General features: G+C 43.8%; 1 pseudogene; it reads left to right on the forward strand.

The window, feature by feature from the left end:
* The first annotated feature begins 16,413 nt into the window (after positions 1–16,413).
* LOC126102171 (5S ribosomal RNA) lies at positions 16,414–16,531 on the forward strand (annotated as a pseudogene).
* Positions 16,532–16,783: the final 252 nt, after the last annotated feature.

The following is a 16,783-nucleotide window of genomic DNA, read 5'->3' on the forward strand; positions in this document are numbered from 1 at the left end:
GGTGGAAGCTATTAGCCGCCTTCTATTGCTTGATGTTAGTTTGGATTTACTGTTATTATTGCTGAAGTGCAACCAGCGGTATCTTATTGCCTATTGGCCTCTAACGCCCCAGTTTCCTGCCCTGGAGGTTAGCGTATTTTGCGGTAGTGTATTTTTTCTCGTCTTGCTACATCTACATCTACATCCATACTCCGCAAGCCACCTGACGGTGTGTGGCGGAGGGTACCTTGAGTACCTCTATCGGTTCTCTCTTCTATTCCAGTCTCGTATTGTTCGTGGAAAGAAGGATTGTCAGTATGCTTCTGCGTGGGCTCTAATCTCTCTGATTTTATCCTCATGGTCTCTTCGCGAGATATACGTAGGAGGGAGCAATATACTGCTTGACTCTTCGGTGAAGGTATGTTCTCGAAACTTTGACAAAAGCCCGTACCGAGCTACTGAGCGTCTCTCCTGCAGAGTCTTCCACTGGAGTTTATCTATCATCTCCGTAACGCTTTCGCGATTACTAAATGATCCTGTAACGAAGCGCGCTGCTCTCCATTGGATCTTCTCTATATCTTCTATCAACCCTATCTGGTACGGATGTATTCTCAGCACATTACACTTGTCTACATTGAGATTCAATTGCCATTCCCTGCACCATGCGTCAATTCGCTGCAGATCCTCCTGCATTTCAGTACAGTTTTCCATGCTGTCCAGCATCGCGTTTAATTTGACAGCTTCCTTGATTGGAGTATGGATAATTGTTTTCTTTGTCTACCTGGGTTACAGTGGTTCCTTCTGCCTTTTGGTGTTTTAAACACCGGATTCTGGAGACGCAGTGCTCTCTGTCACTTTACTGTCGCCTGAATTATTCCATCGTTGTACTGCTTAGCTGGCGTTAGATGGATTTGCTAAGAAGGTTGATTGGTGTTTAAAGCGTCTCTGGTTTGAGTTGCCCTCCTTAGGTGAACATTACTCTTAGCTGCCTGTCTCACCGCTTACATGGCTGTAGTCACCTTCCCCAGGTCGATCCAGGGAGCACTATCTGTGGATCACTCCGTCTTACTTGGTCAAGTTGTCATAATTGTTTAAAATTTACCCTAATGTTTTAACGTGTAATCGCCTTCCTCACTTTTAATTCAGGCCTTCAGCCGTTAATTGTTCGTAACATTGCTTGTGCCCTTCAGCCAACAAATAATTTTCAATTCTGTTTTGATAAGGCTTTCAGCCGTCTCTATAGCTTCATACAGTTTATTAAGGTTGTTAAAAGGGTTTTAGTATTTTAAACGTCTAATTGCCCACTTTATTTGCAAGTCAGGCCTTCAACCATTGTGTATTCCGAAACTGCTAGTGGCCTTCAGCCAACAGATAATTTTGGATTCTTTCTTAATCAGGCCTTCAGCCATTAATTGTTCGTAATATTGCTTGTGGCTTTCAGCCGACAAATAATTTTCAATTCTTTCTTAATAAGGCCTTCAGCCGTTACTATGACTTGTTACAGTTTTTGACTGTTTAAGAAGAAAATATCTTAGTATTTGTTAATGTGCAACTGCCTTCCTCACTTGTACTTCAGGCCTTCAGCTGTTAAGTATTCTGAAATTGCTTGAGGCTGTCAGCTGACAAAAATGTTGAATTCTTTCTTAATTAGGCATTCAGCCGTCAGTGTAGTAAAATCTTTTAAAATGATTGTTGAAAGTTATTTCCTGAAATAAAGTGTATGTGTTTACTGTAGCCAACAGTAACTGATTACAGCCCCATCCACAATCGTTGCCTTATCCTGCCTCTTCCCGCTTAGCAGATTACAAACACAGAGGGAATTCCTTTCGTGTCGTCTTCTGACTGCTCTGATGCTATCCACCACCGTTTCCCCTCCTGTGCCAAACCATCCATCTCAGAACAGCACTTACATCCAGCATTGTCTATTATTTGTTGCAGGTACTGCAGTCTCTTGGGGGAATATCCAAAGGACAGTCCTTCTTGGTCGCAGTCCGACTGGGAATTTCGCTTTATAACTGCCCCACATTCGACTAAGATTGAACGTTCCTTTGCTCGGAGATAATGCTACATCTCGACCATCTGCTCTGTCTGTGCTAGGGAAATGATTGATCTTTGCACCGACGCCCAAGCAGTTGTTGATTTTAGAAGTTCTATCGAACACACTGTATTTTGACTAGGTCATGATACTGCCGAGGAGGTTAGAAGTTAGAAGTTCCCAATCGGGAACGTCCGCCCAAGAGTAGTACGGGGTGTTCGATAACTGCCGTTACAAACTTTAGGACTTGTAGAGGGGAGTGAGTACAAAATATTTTAAATAGGAACCTATGTCAGGAAACGTACGGTTTCCGTTCTACGATGATTTAACTTCAGATATTTAACTCACCCACTTCTTGAAGGACTGAGTTTACATTATTCCAAATCAAGAAAGAACCCAACATACTGCCGGCCGGAGTGGCCAAGCGGTTCTAGGCGCTACAGTCTGGAGCTGCGCGACCGCTATGGTCGGAGATTCGAATCCTGCCTCGGGCATGGATGTGTGTGATGTCCTTAGGTTAGTTAGGTTTAAGTAGTTCTAAGTTCTAGGGTACTGATGACCTCAGAAGTTAAGTCCTATAGTGCTCAGAGCCATTTGAACCAACCCAACATACTGTATGTACAGAACAGTGCAGATGCATCACAGCGGCTCGATGTGGCGACCACCAACGTTGTTGCAGACAATGCACCTTAGAAGCATATTCTGGTACACATTCGCCGTCCCTCCTGATGTCTCTTCTGTTTCTAGTGCAGCGGCCAGAACTCGTGTCAGTAGATTGCCTCTACAGGAGTCTCGTAAATTCAATTTTGCATACAACAACAGGTGATCGTCTGACGTAGTACACCTCATCCTGTCTACCCTATTGTACGCCAGGACAAGCAACGCGAAGACTTCCCTTAGCAGATGTGGACGCATTACACATCTGAATTTCAACCGTCGTAGAACGGAAACGGTACGTTCACAGATATGGGTTCCTATCCAAAATACCACCACTCCTTTCTAGGAGTCCTACAAGTTTGTAGCCAGCCGGAGTGGCCGTGCGGCTCTCGGCGCTACAGTCTGGAGCCGAGCGACCGCTGCGGTCGCAGGTTCGAATCCTGCCTCGGGCATGGATGTGTGTGATGTCCTTAGGTTAGTTAGGTTTAATTAGTTCTAAGTTCTAGGCGACTGATGACCTCAGAAGTTAAGTCGCATAGTGCTCAGAGCCATTTGAACCATTTTTTTTACAAGTTTGTAACGGGAATTCCTGAACACACTGTATAAGAGCAGCTGCGACAACTGCTTTGCGCTTACTCAGATATTGTTATCTCAGCCGCGGACAAGGGCTCTGCTAGAGTAGTGTTGGACAAGCAGGATTATGTTCAAAAGACGCAGTGTTTACTGTCTGATTCGCCTTATCGCAAGCTCAGTGGTCACCGACAAAAAAAGGTTGAGAGGAAGACTAACAACCTCCTGAAGAGAAGTTCCTCGTTGCAACAGACGATGAATCGTAATGATTAATTGAGGTTATCTGTAGTGTTGTATTAACGAACCTATTCCTTGACGTGTTGAATTCCACATTCTTTTTATTCGATGGCCTGTTGTTCGAACAAGGAGACGAAGTTGTGATGGGGAGCTCTTCGTGTAGTATTATTACCATTCCGTTTATGGAAGGTTTCGAGGAACGTAATCTGGAATAGACGGCATTATAGCCTGAGCGTTTTTCTTTTCCGGATATGTGGACGGTACTTTCGTTGTTTGGTTCGTTATAGTGAGAATTTGAACGTCTTTAAAGAATATCTGAATTCAGTCCACCCGAATATTCGTTTCACGATGGAGGAGGAAAAGTATGGCTGCCTTCGTTTCCTTGATGTGTTGGTCAGGCCGAACGTTGATGGTACGTTGGGACATGCTGTTTACAGGAAGCGTACTCACACTGACTTGTATCTACTGGCTGATAGCTGTCATCATCCAACTCAGTGCGAAGGGGAATTTTGTACCTTGATTCACAGGGTCCACATCATCTCAGATCCTGAGAGTTTGTCATTTGAGTTGGCCCATCTTGAGTTGAAAGACACATCACATACGCGTTGCGCTATCGACAAGCTGTTAATCAACTGAGTGATGAAAATATCGAGGTCGTTCCAAACTCAACGAACTTTTTACCTTACGCACGTAGTATTTCAAAGAAGGTTGGAAAGATAATGTGAAATGTGTTTCTGGATCACGATCTAAGATTAGGGCATTTTTTAGAGTCTATGATGGATGATCTTTGTTTGCCTAAGGTACATGTCTACCGTATCCCTTTGAGAAGTGACAGACATGTATGACTAGCTATTACCCACGGCTGTGCTCACATATCATGGTTTTATTATGATGAATAATGGCGAGTAAGTAAGCTATTGTACGTAGAATAACGTCAGCTGCCCGTACATGTCTGCCTGTTGCCTGTCGGGATGAGCCCAGCTCGTGTTTCGCCCTCCCATTCAACTGCCGTAGTGCCTGGCGAAGCAGCTCCTGCAGTAGCGTAGCTGCCGAGCGTTGCTTGCGGAGTGACGTGCATCTGCACATCGTGTTTCTGAAGTTGCCATACGTTATACGACGTGTACTTTAAGCAACAAACTTACTAATTTTCTAACATGGTTTATTTTTACTTATGTAAAAAAGGCGATCCACTCTATGTTTTACCTTCTTAGGGGAAAATCTATTTTTTTTCTTTTTTTAACTCTCTAAAGTAGCCTATATTCTTCCTCGGCGTTCAAGCTGCCTACATATCAGACTTCATCAAAATCTATTCAGCGAGTTTAGTCGTGGAGAAGTTACAGACACAGTTTAGCATTTATAATATTAGAAGTGTCATGATGATCTCTCCAAATGGCAAAAGATTCCGGAATAGTCCCCCATTCGGATCTCCGGTAGGGGACTGCCAAGCGGGAGGTTACCATGAGAAAAAGATTGAATAATCAACGAAAGCGTAACGTTTTACGAGTTGGGGCGTGGAATGTCAGAAGCTTAAACGTGGTAGGGAAACTAGAAAATCTGAAAAGGGAAATGCAAAGCTCAATCTAGATATAGTAGGGGTCAGTGAAGTGAAGTGGAAGGAGGACAAGGATTTCTGGTCAGCTGAGTATAGGGTAATATCAACAGCAGCAGAATAACGCGTATAACGGGAGTAGAATTTGTGATGAATAGGAAGGAAGGGCAGAAAGAGTGTAACTGTGAACAGTTCAGTGACAGGGTTGTTCTTATCAGAATCGACAGCAAACCAACACCGACAATGATAGGTTAGGCATACGTGCCGACGTCGCAAGCTGAAGATGAAGATAGAGAGAAAGTGTATGAGGGTATTGAAAGGGTGATACAGTATGTAAAGCGGGATGAAAATCTAATAGTCATGGGAGACTGGAATGCAGTTGTAGGGGAAAAAGTAGAAGAAAAGGTTGCAGGAGAATATGGGATTGAGACAAGGAATGCGAGAGGAGAAAGATTAACTGAGTTCTGTAATAAATTCCAGCTAGTAATAGCGAATACTCTGTGCAAGAATCACAAGAGGAGGAGGTATACTTGGAAAAGACTGGATGTTACGGGAAGGTTTGTTAGATTGCATCATGGACAGACAGAGGTTCCGAAATTAGATACTGAATTGCAATGCGTACCCAGGAGTAGATATAGACTCAGATCACAATGTAGTATTAATGAAGAGTAGGATAAGTTTAAGAGATTAGTCAGGAAGAATCAGTATGGAAAGAAGTGGGATCCGGAAGTACTAGGGAATGATAAGATACGCTTGAGGTTCTCTAAAGCTATATATACAGCTCAAGTAGGCAGTACAGTTGAAGAGGAATGGACATCTCTAAAAAGTGCCATCACGAAAACTGAGAAGGAAAACATAGGTACAAAGAAAGTAACTACGAAGAAACCATGGATAACAGAAGAAATACTTCAATTGTTCGATGAAAGGAGGAAACACAAAAATGTTCCGAGAATCTCAGGCATACACAAATACGAGTCGCCGAGGAATGAAATAAAAACGATGTGCAGGGAAGCTAAGACGAAATGACTGCAGGAAAAATGTGAAGGCATCGAAAAAGGCTGTAGGCTTTAAAATAACCAATGACGGACGGAGCAAGGAGGGCATCAAAAGGAGACTAGCAATGGCAAAAAGCGATTTCCTGGCCAACGTAAGTCTACTAATATCAAATATCGGCCTTTATTTGAGGAAGAAATTTCTGAGAATGTACGTCTGGAGTACAGCATCGTATGGTAGTGAAACATGGACTGTGGGAAAACAGGAACAGCAGAGAATAGAAACAGTTTGAGATGTGGTGCTACAGACGCATGTTGAAAAGTATTTGGACTGATAAGGTAAGGAATGAAGAGGTTCTACAGAATCGGAGTGGAAAGGAACATGTGGAAAACACTGATAAGGAGAAGGGACAGGATGATAGGACGTCTGTTAAGACATGAGGGAATGACTTCCATGGTACTAGAGGGAGCTGTAGACGGCAAAAACTGTAGAGGAAGACAGAGATTGGAATAAATCCAGCAACTAACTGAGGACGTAGGTTGCAAGTGCTACTCTGAGATGAGGTTAGCACAGGAGAGGAATTCGTGGCAGGCCGCATCAAACCACTTAGAAGAATGAGGAAAAAAAATAGCATGGATTACGCAAAATTTGTGTAAGTTGTAAAGTTGTCTAAATTATTCTGCAATACGTTAAGGTCTTTTGATCACTAGACGGTAAATGACGGAATTACCTGTTAACAATCTAAGAGGGCTGCTCAGATTCCCCCCAAATCGTTTATACAAATTAAGAGCAGCAGAGGATCTACATTAATTTCTTGAGGAACCCCAGGTATAACTTCGGCTTCACTAGATCATTTTCCGTCAGTTGCTACGAACCGTGACCTTTCCGACTGAAACCAGTCGCACGGCAGAGACGATACTCCATGGGCTCGCAATCTGATTAGAAGACACTTATGAGGCATAGTGTCAAAAACTTTATGAAAATCTAGAAATATGTAATCAGCTTGAGATTATTACTCATTATTTCGTATTAATAATGAGCTAGTTGTGTTGTACAAGAACAATGTTTTCCGAATCGTTTCCTTCGAGGTATTTTATAGTATCAGAAAACAGTATATGTTGAAAAGTCCTATTGCAACTCAGTGTCAGTGAAATGAGGCTATAAATTCAATGGATTATTTCTCCTTTTCCTGTGTATTGGTGTGACATGTGTAGGCTCCCAGTAATTTCCTACGAATCTTTCGTCGAGCGAGCGGTTGCATATGATTGCTACAAATGGAGATATTTCAGCAGCATGTCCGAAAGAAACCTAATAGGTGTACAATCTGGAGCGGAAGGCTTTTCTTCGCCATCTGTCAGACATTTTATATCATTAAAATTCTTTTGTATCTATATGCTGAACTTCTTTATGACCCACCGATACATTTGGTAATAAGTAATAAAAGTCATATGCTTTAGTGTTCTCACTGTGGATATCACTACTCTTTTGAAGCAGTGATTGATTATTTATGAGGAAATCAGTAGAAAATATAAGCATTGTGACGCGGCAGTTAAACGTTTACCTTCTCGAAGACGATTTAGAATAAACACCATATATTACTCTCACTTCTTACCTTTGTGGAGTGCATGTCTTCTTGACTAGTGAATTCAGTTTCAGAAAGGATTAAAGGTTAAAGTAATAAAACACTGCACTAGTTACGTTTTTCCAAGCATGGTACGACGCGTTTCAAAAAGTTGTTCTAATTACCAAGTGCACATATTTCCATGGATATTTTGTGTGATGTTTGTGTGTGTTTGTTCTGCCTCTCTTACCCCGCAGTCGTCTTAACATCTATTACGATTAGAAGAATTGAAGGCTAAAAGGCTATAGAAGGCCTAGTCACACCCACAATGATAGCAGCAGAACACAAATATTTTCTCTGTTTAGAATACATCGAAGAATACACGCAAAATGTTTGTCATATCCGTCCAAAGGGCTGCCAAAACGCATTACTAAAAACCGACAGAAAGGCGAAAGATGTTTGGGTATATGAACTAAAGGACCAGAACAGATCTTCCGATTTAATAATTAGTGAAATTGGCGATGAGTTTACTTTTAAAATTACGCAACAAAGTAATATACGCGCATGTTAGTATTTCGATTTCCTTGTTCCCAAAACTATCCATTATACGAAAAGCAAAGGTTGCTGAACTACGTTGTTTTAACATTTAAATTAATGTTTTCCAGGGTAACATACTCATAAATATGTTCACCCAAAATTTGACACATTCAACGCAATTTACTGAATGCTGTTCGTGTGCTACGAGGGTGTGCTGAAAAGCATAGTCTCCGAATTCTTTATGTGATACCTGTTAAGGCTTTTTAAATGAAACAAAACGTTTCCAGAATGAGATTTTCACTCTGCAGTGGATTGTGCGCTGATGTGAAACTTCCTGGCAGATTAAAACTGTGTGCCGGACCGAGACTCGAACTCGGGACCTTTGCCTTTCGCGGGTTCGAGTCTCGGTCCGGCACACAGTTTTAATCTGCCAGGAAGTTTCACATCAGCGCACAATCCACTGCAGAGTGAAAATCTCATTCTGGAAATATCCCTCAGGCTAAGCCATGTCTCCGCAATATCCTTTCTTCCAGAAGTGCTAGTTTTGCAAAGTTTGCAGAAGAGCTTCTGTGAAGTTTGGAAGGTAGGAGACGAGGTACTGGCAGAATTGAAGCTGTGAGGACGGGTCGTGAGTCGAGCTTAGGTAGCTCAAATGGTAGAGTACTTGCCGGCGAAAGGTAAAGATCATGAGTTTGAGTCTCGGTCCGGCACACAGTTTTAATCTGCCAGGAAATTTCGAAACAAAAGTTTTTAACATTCTGCATCTTTATTCTTCATGTCTACATAATTAGTTCTCAATATAGTCACCCCGCCGACGCATACAGTTCTCCCAACGAGAGATCAGTTTTTTGTTATCGTCACTGTGGACTGTGTGGCTTTGTTGACTGAGCTAGATCACCTCTGCTTGTACCGCTTCATCGCTCTCAAAGTGCAGTCCTCGAAGGTGTTATTTAAGTTTTGAAAACAGAAGAAAATCGACTGGGGCTAATGGGGGTTGTATGGAGGACGATCGATGACAGTGAACCCAAGACGTCGAACTGTTTGTTACAGATGTAGCAGCGCTCGAATGTATTGTCAACCTGAAGGAGAGTGTTCGTATGTGGACGAACTCTTCGCATTCGAAACTCAGTTACAGCAAGTTATTTCTCAAGCATATACATAGTTACATTACACACTATCGTGTTACACGCTTCAGTTCGGAGCCCTCTAGCGGCAGACGGCTACAAATATGTAGATATGAAGAATAATGATGTAGAACGTCAATAATGTTTGTTTTATTTAAATAGCTTTAAAAGTTTTCTCATAAAAAAGTCTGAGGCCCTGCGTTTCAGCACGCCTCCGCGCGTCAACTGAACTGCTTACAGTTTCCTGAAGCTTCCTAATGGAGCAGCTTCTGTACGTGCAGCAACTACAGACTCGGACACTTGGTTAAACATAGCGGAGAACTTTGTTCATTTCCGCCTGGCACTTGTGATTTCCTTGAGAAACCAGTGCTTCCGTGCGTGAGGACTACACAACCGAGAAACCGCGGCTTCCCGACAGGACCAAGTCGCAATCTTTCCGCCTCTTGTGGTCGCCACCGTTACATCACGCACGAACCGCCCAGTTTCAACTTCCCAAAACAGTGACCCTGCAAGTGTCTCTTTCCTCACTGCCATGTTGTCATTCCCTGACCGTCAAAGGCGATGAATACTGCAATTGGAAAAGGAAAACGGCACAAAACGGAAGTGGAAATGCCTGAAAACAAATTAATTATGCGTGACACTACAGTGGCGTTTGCGCTACAGTTTTGCGTCTACCGACTGATCCAAAGTAACTTTCAGACTGAAGGGCGGGACAAGTTAAATTAGGGCCTGCGCTCTGACTGTTCTGTACAAACTTAATTATGTGTATAGACGGTTCATTTATAGGTTTTGATGAGTGAGTTAGCGAGTATCAAAACACGTCACATAAATGTCCAATATTTAATTGCATTGTCTTTTAAACCTAATTTTTTTACACCGCCAAGGAACCTTAGACCTCAGTATCTAAAATTCAATTTGATACACTATGAGATCAAAAGCATCCAACACCTGGCTGAAAATGATTTACAATTTCGTAGCGCCCTCCACCGGTAACGCTGGAATCCAGTATGGTGTTGATCCACCCTTAGCCTTGATGACAGCTTCCACTCTCGCACGCAAACGTTCAATCACGTGCTGGAAGGTTTCTTGGGCAATGGCAGCCCATTCTTCACCGAGTGCTGCACTGAAGAGAGCTATCGATGTCTGTCGGTGAGGCCTGGAACAAAGTCGGCGTTCCAAAACATTCCAAAGGTGTTCTATAGGGTTCAGGTCAGCACTCTGTGCAGGCCAGTCCATTACAGGGATGTTACTGGCGTGTAAACACTCCGCCACAGGCCGTGCATTATGAACAGGTGCTCAATCGTGCTGAAAGATGCAATCGCCATCGCTGAGTTGCTCTTCAACAGTGGGAAGCAAGCAGGTGCTTAAAACATCAATGTAGGCCTGTGTCATGACAGTGCCCCCTCCATGAAGAACACGACCACAGCATAACACCACCGCATCTGAATTTTACTGTTGGCACTACACACGCTGGCAGATGACGTTCACCGGGCATTCGCCATACCCACACCCTGCCATCGGATCGCCACATTGTATATCGTGATTCGTCACTCCACACAACGTTTTTCCACTGTTCAATCGTCCAATGTCTACGCTCCTTACACCAAGCCAGGCGTCGTTTGGCATTTACCGGCGAGATGTGTGGCTTATGAACAGCTGCTCGACCATGAAATCCAAGTTTTCTCACCTCTTGCCTAACTGTCATAGTACTTGCAGTGGATCCTGATGCAGTTTGGAATTCCTGTGTGATGGTGTGGATAGATGTCTGCCTATTACACATTACGACCCTCTTCAACTGTCGGTGGTCTCCGTCAGTCAAGAGACGAAGTCGGCCTGTACGCTTTTGTGCTGAACGTGTCCCTTCACATTTCCACTTCACTATCACATCGGAAACATTGGTCCTAGGGATGTTTAGGAGTGTGGAAACCTCGCATACAGACGTATGACACAAGTGACACCCAATCACCTGACCACGTTTGATTTCCGTGAGTTCTGCAGAGCGACCCATTCTGCTCCCTCACAATGTCTAATGACTACTGAGCTCGCTGATATGGAGTACCTGGCAGTAGGTGGCAGCACAAAGCACCTAACACGAAAAAAGTATGTTTTTGGTGGTGTCCGGATACTTTTGATCACATAGTGTACCTCTACCCTTGCCTGAGGAAAAGGGGTATTTACAGACGGACAGAGAGATGGACCTCAAAGTGATCCTATAACGATTCCGTTGATACCGAATGAAGTACGGAATACCAAAAATCAGTGCGATTTGTATATTACGGTTTCCAGTCCACTGGCTTCGGTTTATCGATGATTCAGTGCATTGCTTCGGTTACCAGGGGATTTGTGAGTCCGGCCTCTTGTAAGTTAAAAGAAGTAGTCAAATGAAAATGAAACAGGTGGGAAAAAGTAAGCAAACTGTTAACGAGGGGCGTTCAGTAAGTAATGCAATATTTTTTTCTGACAGCAGGATGGCTTTACGTAGGATTCCAATACATCATATTATTCCCCACTATTTTTTCAACGTAATCTCGGTTCAGTGGGACAGCCTTACGCCTGCTATCTATCAGACCAATTGTGTGATTGGATTGAGGAGTTCCTAGATAACAGGACGCAGCATGTCATTCTCAATGGAGAGAAGTCCTCCGAAGTAAGAGTGATTTCAGGTGTGTCGCAGGGGAGTGTCGCAGCACCGTTGCTGTTCACAATACACATAAATGACCTTGTGGATAACATCGGAAGTTCACTGAGGCTTTTTTCGGACGATGCTGTGGTATACCGAGAGGTTGTAACAATGGAAAATTGTACTGAAATGCAGGAGGATCTGCAGCGAATTGACGCATGGTGCAGGGAATGGCAATTGAATCTCAATGTAGACAAGTGTAATGTGCTGCGAATACACAGAAAGATAGATCCTTTATCATTTAGCTACAAAATAGCAGGTCAGCAACTGGAAGCAGTTTATACCATAAATTATCTGGAAGTACGCATTAGGAGTGATTTAAAATGGAATGATCATAATATTGATCGTCGGTAAAGCAGATGCCAGACTGAGATTCATTGGAAGAATCCTAAGGAAATGCAATCCGAAAACAAAGGAAGTAGGTTACAGTACGCTTGTTCGCCCACTGCTTGAATACCGCTCAGCAGTATGGGATCCGTACCAGATAGGGTTGATAGAAGATATAGAGAAGATCCAACGGAGAGTAGCAAGCTTCGTTACAGGATCATTTAGTAATCGCGAAAGCGTTACGGAGATGATAGATAAACTCCAGTGGAAGACTCTGCAGGAGAGACGCTCAGTAGCTCGGTACGGGCTTTTGTCAAAGTTTCGAGAACATACCTTCACCGAAGAGTCAAGCAGTATATTGCTCCCTCCTACGTATATCTCGCGAAGAGACCATGAGGATAAAATCAGAGAGATTAGAGCCCACACAGAGGCATACCGACAATACTTCTTTCCACGAACAATACGAGACTGGAATAGAAGGGAGAACCGATAGAGGTACTCAAGGTACCCTCCGCCACACACCGTCAGGTTGCTTGCGGAGTATGGATGTAGATGTAGATGTAGATGCTTACTGGGAGGGCGTGTATGCCCGTATGGAACCACTCTACCAACATGTAGCTACATCAATCGCCTTCCCATCAGACAAGTACTGTTTCCCGCGAAGTGCATCCTTCATTGAGCCAAACAGACGAAAGGTTCGAATCCGGGCTGTGGGATGGATCAGGAAGAACAGTCCAGTAAACCTTTGTGAACCCCTCGCAGGTGCGCAGATTTCTGTGAGGTCTTGCGTTGTCATAGAGATTTTTCTCTTGGTCGGTTTCGGTTGAAAAAATGGGGAATTTGCTGTGGGAAATTCCGAATTTATGAACTGGCCGAGAAAAAAATGTGTTTCACTACTTGTTGAACGATCCTCGTATCATTTCAAGAGCAATCGACATAACTGTTAGAATATTTATCCCACTATGAGACAAGACCGTCAGGGCTATCATGGAAAAATGTATGCAGTTGCCTACAAAATATCTTAGGTGTTCCGAAACAACTCGAATCACTTGAGAAAGGCAAGTCTTACGGTCCAGATGATATACCAGTCAGGTTCCTTTCAGAGTATGCAGACACAATAGCGCCTTTCTTAGCAATCATATACAACCGCTCACTTGACGAAAGGTCTGCTCCCAAAGACTGGAAAGTAGCACTGGTCACACTAATATTCAAGAAAGGAAATAGCAGTAACCCATTGAATTAAAGACCCATATCACTGACCTCAATTTGCAGTAGGATTTTGGAGCATATACTGTACTCGAACATTAAGAATCATCTTGAAGAAAATGGCTTATTGATATTGATTCAGAAAATATCGTTCTTGTGCAACACAGCTAGCTCTTTATTCCCCTGAAGTAATGAGTGCTGTCGACAAGGGATCTCAGATCGATTTCATATTCCTAGACTTCCAGAAGGCTTTTGATACCGTTCCTCACAAACGACTATTAATCAAATTGCATGCATATGGAGTATCGACTCAGTTGTGTGACTGGGTTCGTGATTTCCTCTCAGAGAGGTAACATTCGTAGTGATGGACTGTAAATCATCGAGTAGAACAGAAGTGGTACCTGGCGATCGGCAAGGTAGTGTCATAGGCCCTCTGCTGTTCCTGATTCACATAAATGATCTAGGTGATAGTCTGAGCAGCCCCCTTAGATTGTTTGCAGATGACGCTGTAATTTACCGTCAAGTAAAATCATCAGACGATCAATTCCAATAACAAAATGATCTAGAGAGAATTTCTGTATGGTGCGAAAAGTGACAATTGGTACTAAATAAAGAAAAGTGCGAGGTCATCCACATGAGTACTAAAAGAAATCCGATAAATTTTGGGTATACGATAAATCAAACAAATCTGAGGGCTGTCAGTTCGACTAAATAACTAGGAATTACTATTATCAGCTACTTAAATTGGAAAGACCACGTAGATAATATTATGGGGAAGGCGAAACAAAGACTGCGCTTTGTTGGCAGAACACTTAGAAGATGCGACAAACCCACTAAAGAGACAGCCTGCATTACACCTGTCCGTCCTATGCTGGAATATTGCTGCGCGGTATGGGATCCTTACCAGGCAGGATTGACGGAGGGCATCTAAAAAATGCAAAGAAGGGCAGCTCATTTCGTGTTATCGCGCAATAGGGGCGAGAGTGTCACTGATATGATACGCGAGTTGGGGTGGCAGTCACTGAAACAAAGGCGGTTTTCTTTGCGGAGAGATCTATTTACGAAATTTCAAACACCAACTTTCTCTTCCGAATGCGAAAATATTTTGTTGACACTCGCCTACGTAGGGAGAGATGATCATCTTAATAAAATTAGACGAATCAGAGCTCGAACGGAAAGATTTAGCTGTTCCTTTTTCCCACGCGCCATTCGAGAGTGGAATGGTAGAGAAGTAGTATGAAAATGGTTAAGCGTGAATTGCAGTGTAACCATGTCGATGTAGATGAACCCAGGCACGCATCTCTTCGTCCGCAGGAAAACGACAGTTGCGGACGCCTTTCTTCTGAGCTCCAAAAATATGGGAATCGTATGGGCAGAGATCGGCACTGTATGAAGGGTGTACCAGTATGATGGCTTCCGAGTGAAGCTTCTTTAACCTTGGTGAAATGTGAGCCGGCATTACGTTGCAACATTCCTAGGGGTTTGGACTTGATGGCTCTATTCAGTTTTTCCAAAGTATCCTGCACCGTTGACCGTTAATTCTCTTGCCGAACTCCAGAAAGTCATCGTTTCCCGGGAGCTGGTGTGCCTGTTTTTCGAGTACGTTGTTTCGCTTGGAAGCCTTTATACAACCTCCATATGGTCCTGATTTCTCCCCATGCGATCTCCATATTTTTGGTACCCCGAGGAAAGATATTTGTGGCCGTCGATTTGCTTCGGATGAAGAGGTGCGTGCCTGGGTGCACTCATGGTTTTTGCATTAAGGCACTGACCGTTTTATCTCATCGTGGGGTAAATATAACAAAAATTGTGGTGATTACTTACGAAATAATAAACGGTTCACTCAATTTTCTTCCATCGGTCTCCTTTCCACTTGACTGCCCGTTATAAAAAGCGTCTCGCAGAAATACGCCGCAGTGTAGTCTGGGTGGGTCGACAGCACGACAGAGGCACCGCGGATGCTTCTGAACTCATGGAATGATCGGATTTGTAGTTGGTAAATAGGTGTCTCTCCCACAGAACGGCCTCCCAGTATGTGGATTAAAGGGTGGGAGCACGAGGTAATTCAGGCTATTGGGGGGCCGTTGCGTGGGAGAGATCTGTAAATCAACTACAAATTCGGTCGTTTCATGAGCTCAGATGCGTCTGCGGTGCCCCCATCGTATACTGTAGCGACACAGACATCATCATGGCGAATTTCGACGGTGGACGCTTTCCAGGATACGAAAAGCCGAACTCACAAATCTTTGGGAAACCGAAGCAACGGACTGAAAACTCAGTGTCTGGTTCTGTTAGTCGCTGGTTATATCGTACTCTGTGCCAATAATAAACCTTTATTTCGACAAAAATATTTTGTGTCATTTCAAAGCGTCATCCTAGTCGTCAAATTCATGACGTCTGGCTAGAGCCGGTTCAACGCACAAGCGACACAAGCCGCCGTCTGATGTGCCATATGCGCTACATCTGTAAGATTTATTTGCAGGACGTATGACAATTAGTTGCATTCGCTTGGTGCGCCAAGATGAGAGGGATACCAGGGTGGGTGATTTGTAAGTAGTATAGCAACGCAGTTTCTGGCCCAAGGTAGGTCACCGATGACGTCATACATGACGTCAGCGATAAGTCATCAGATTCCCCCACCCACCAATCCCCCACGCCTCTGACAAAGGTCAATAGTCCCTAAGACAAAAAGGTGGGAAGTCCAAATGCAGATGTTTTCCACCATTCCTATGATGTTGTTGCAGACGGGAGTTGTTTTCCTAGGTGCAGATTGACGAGAAATTAAAAAAATGTAAGATGACAATCCAACACGGCGACCAGGGCATAGTGGTACAGCTCTCCTACGATGTCAGAATCCTAGGTGGTAGAAAAAAGGTGAGTAGCTTTCTATTAGAGATCTGCAGGGCTATTTGCAGCAGTCAGGCCACTGTCAAATTCCACCCTTCCTAACCTAAGTCAGGCAACGGCCTTGCCACAGTGGATACACCGGTTCCCACCAGATCACCGAAGTTAAGCGCTGTCGGGCGTGGCCAGCACTTGGATGGGTGACCATCCGGGCCACCATGCGCTGCTGCTCGGGGTTCACTCAGCCTCGCGATACCAATTGAGGAGGTACACGACCGAATAGGAGCGGCTCCGGTCAAAGAAAACCATCATAACGACCGGGAGAGTGGTGTGCTGACCACACGCCCCTCCTATCTGCATCCTCAGCGGAGGATGACGCGGCGGTCGGATGGGACACTTGTGGCCTGAAGACAGAGAGCTAATCTAAGTCAAACAACTACCATCTGACATGCCCGTTTAAACAGTTGTTTCAGTTTGGCCAGCA

The sequence above is a fragment of the Schistocerca cancellata genome, chromosome 9, assembly GCF_023864275.1.
Source record: "Schistocerca cancellata isolate TAMUIC-IGC-003103 chromosome 9, iqSchCanc2.1, whole genome shotgun sequence".
Taxonomy (NCBI): Eukaryota; Metazoa; Arthropoda; class Insecta; order Orthoptera; family Acrididae; genus Schistocerca; species Schistocerca cancellata.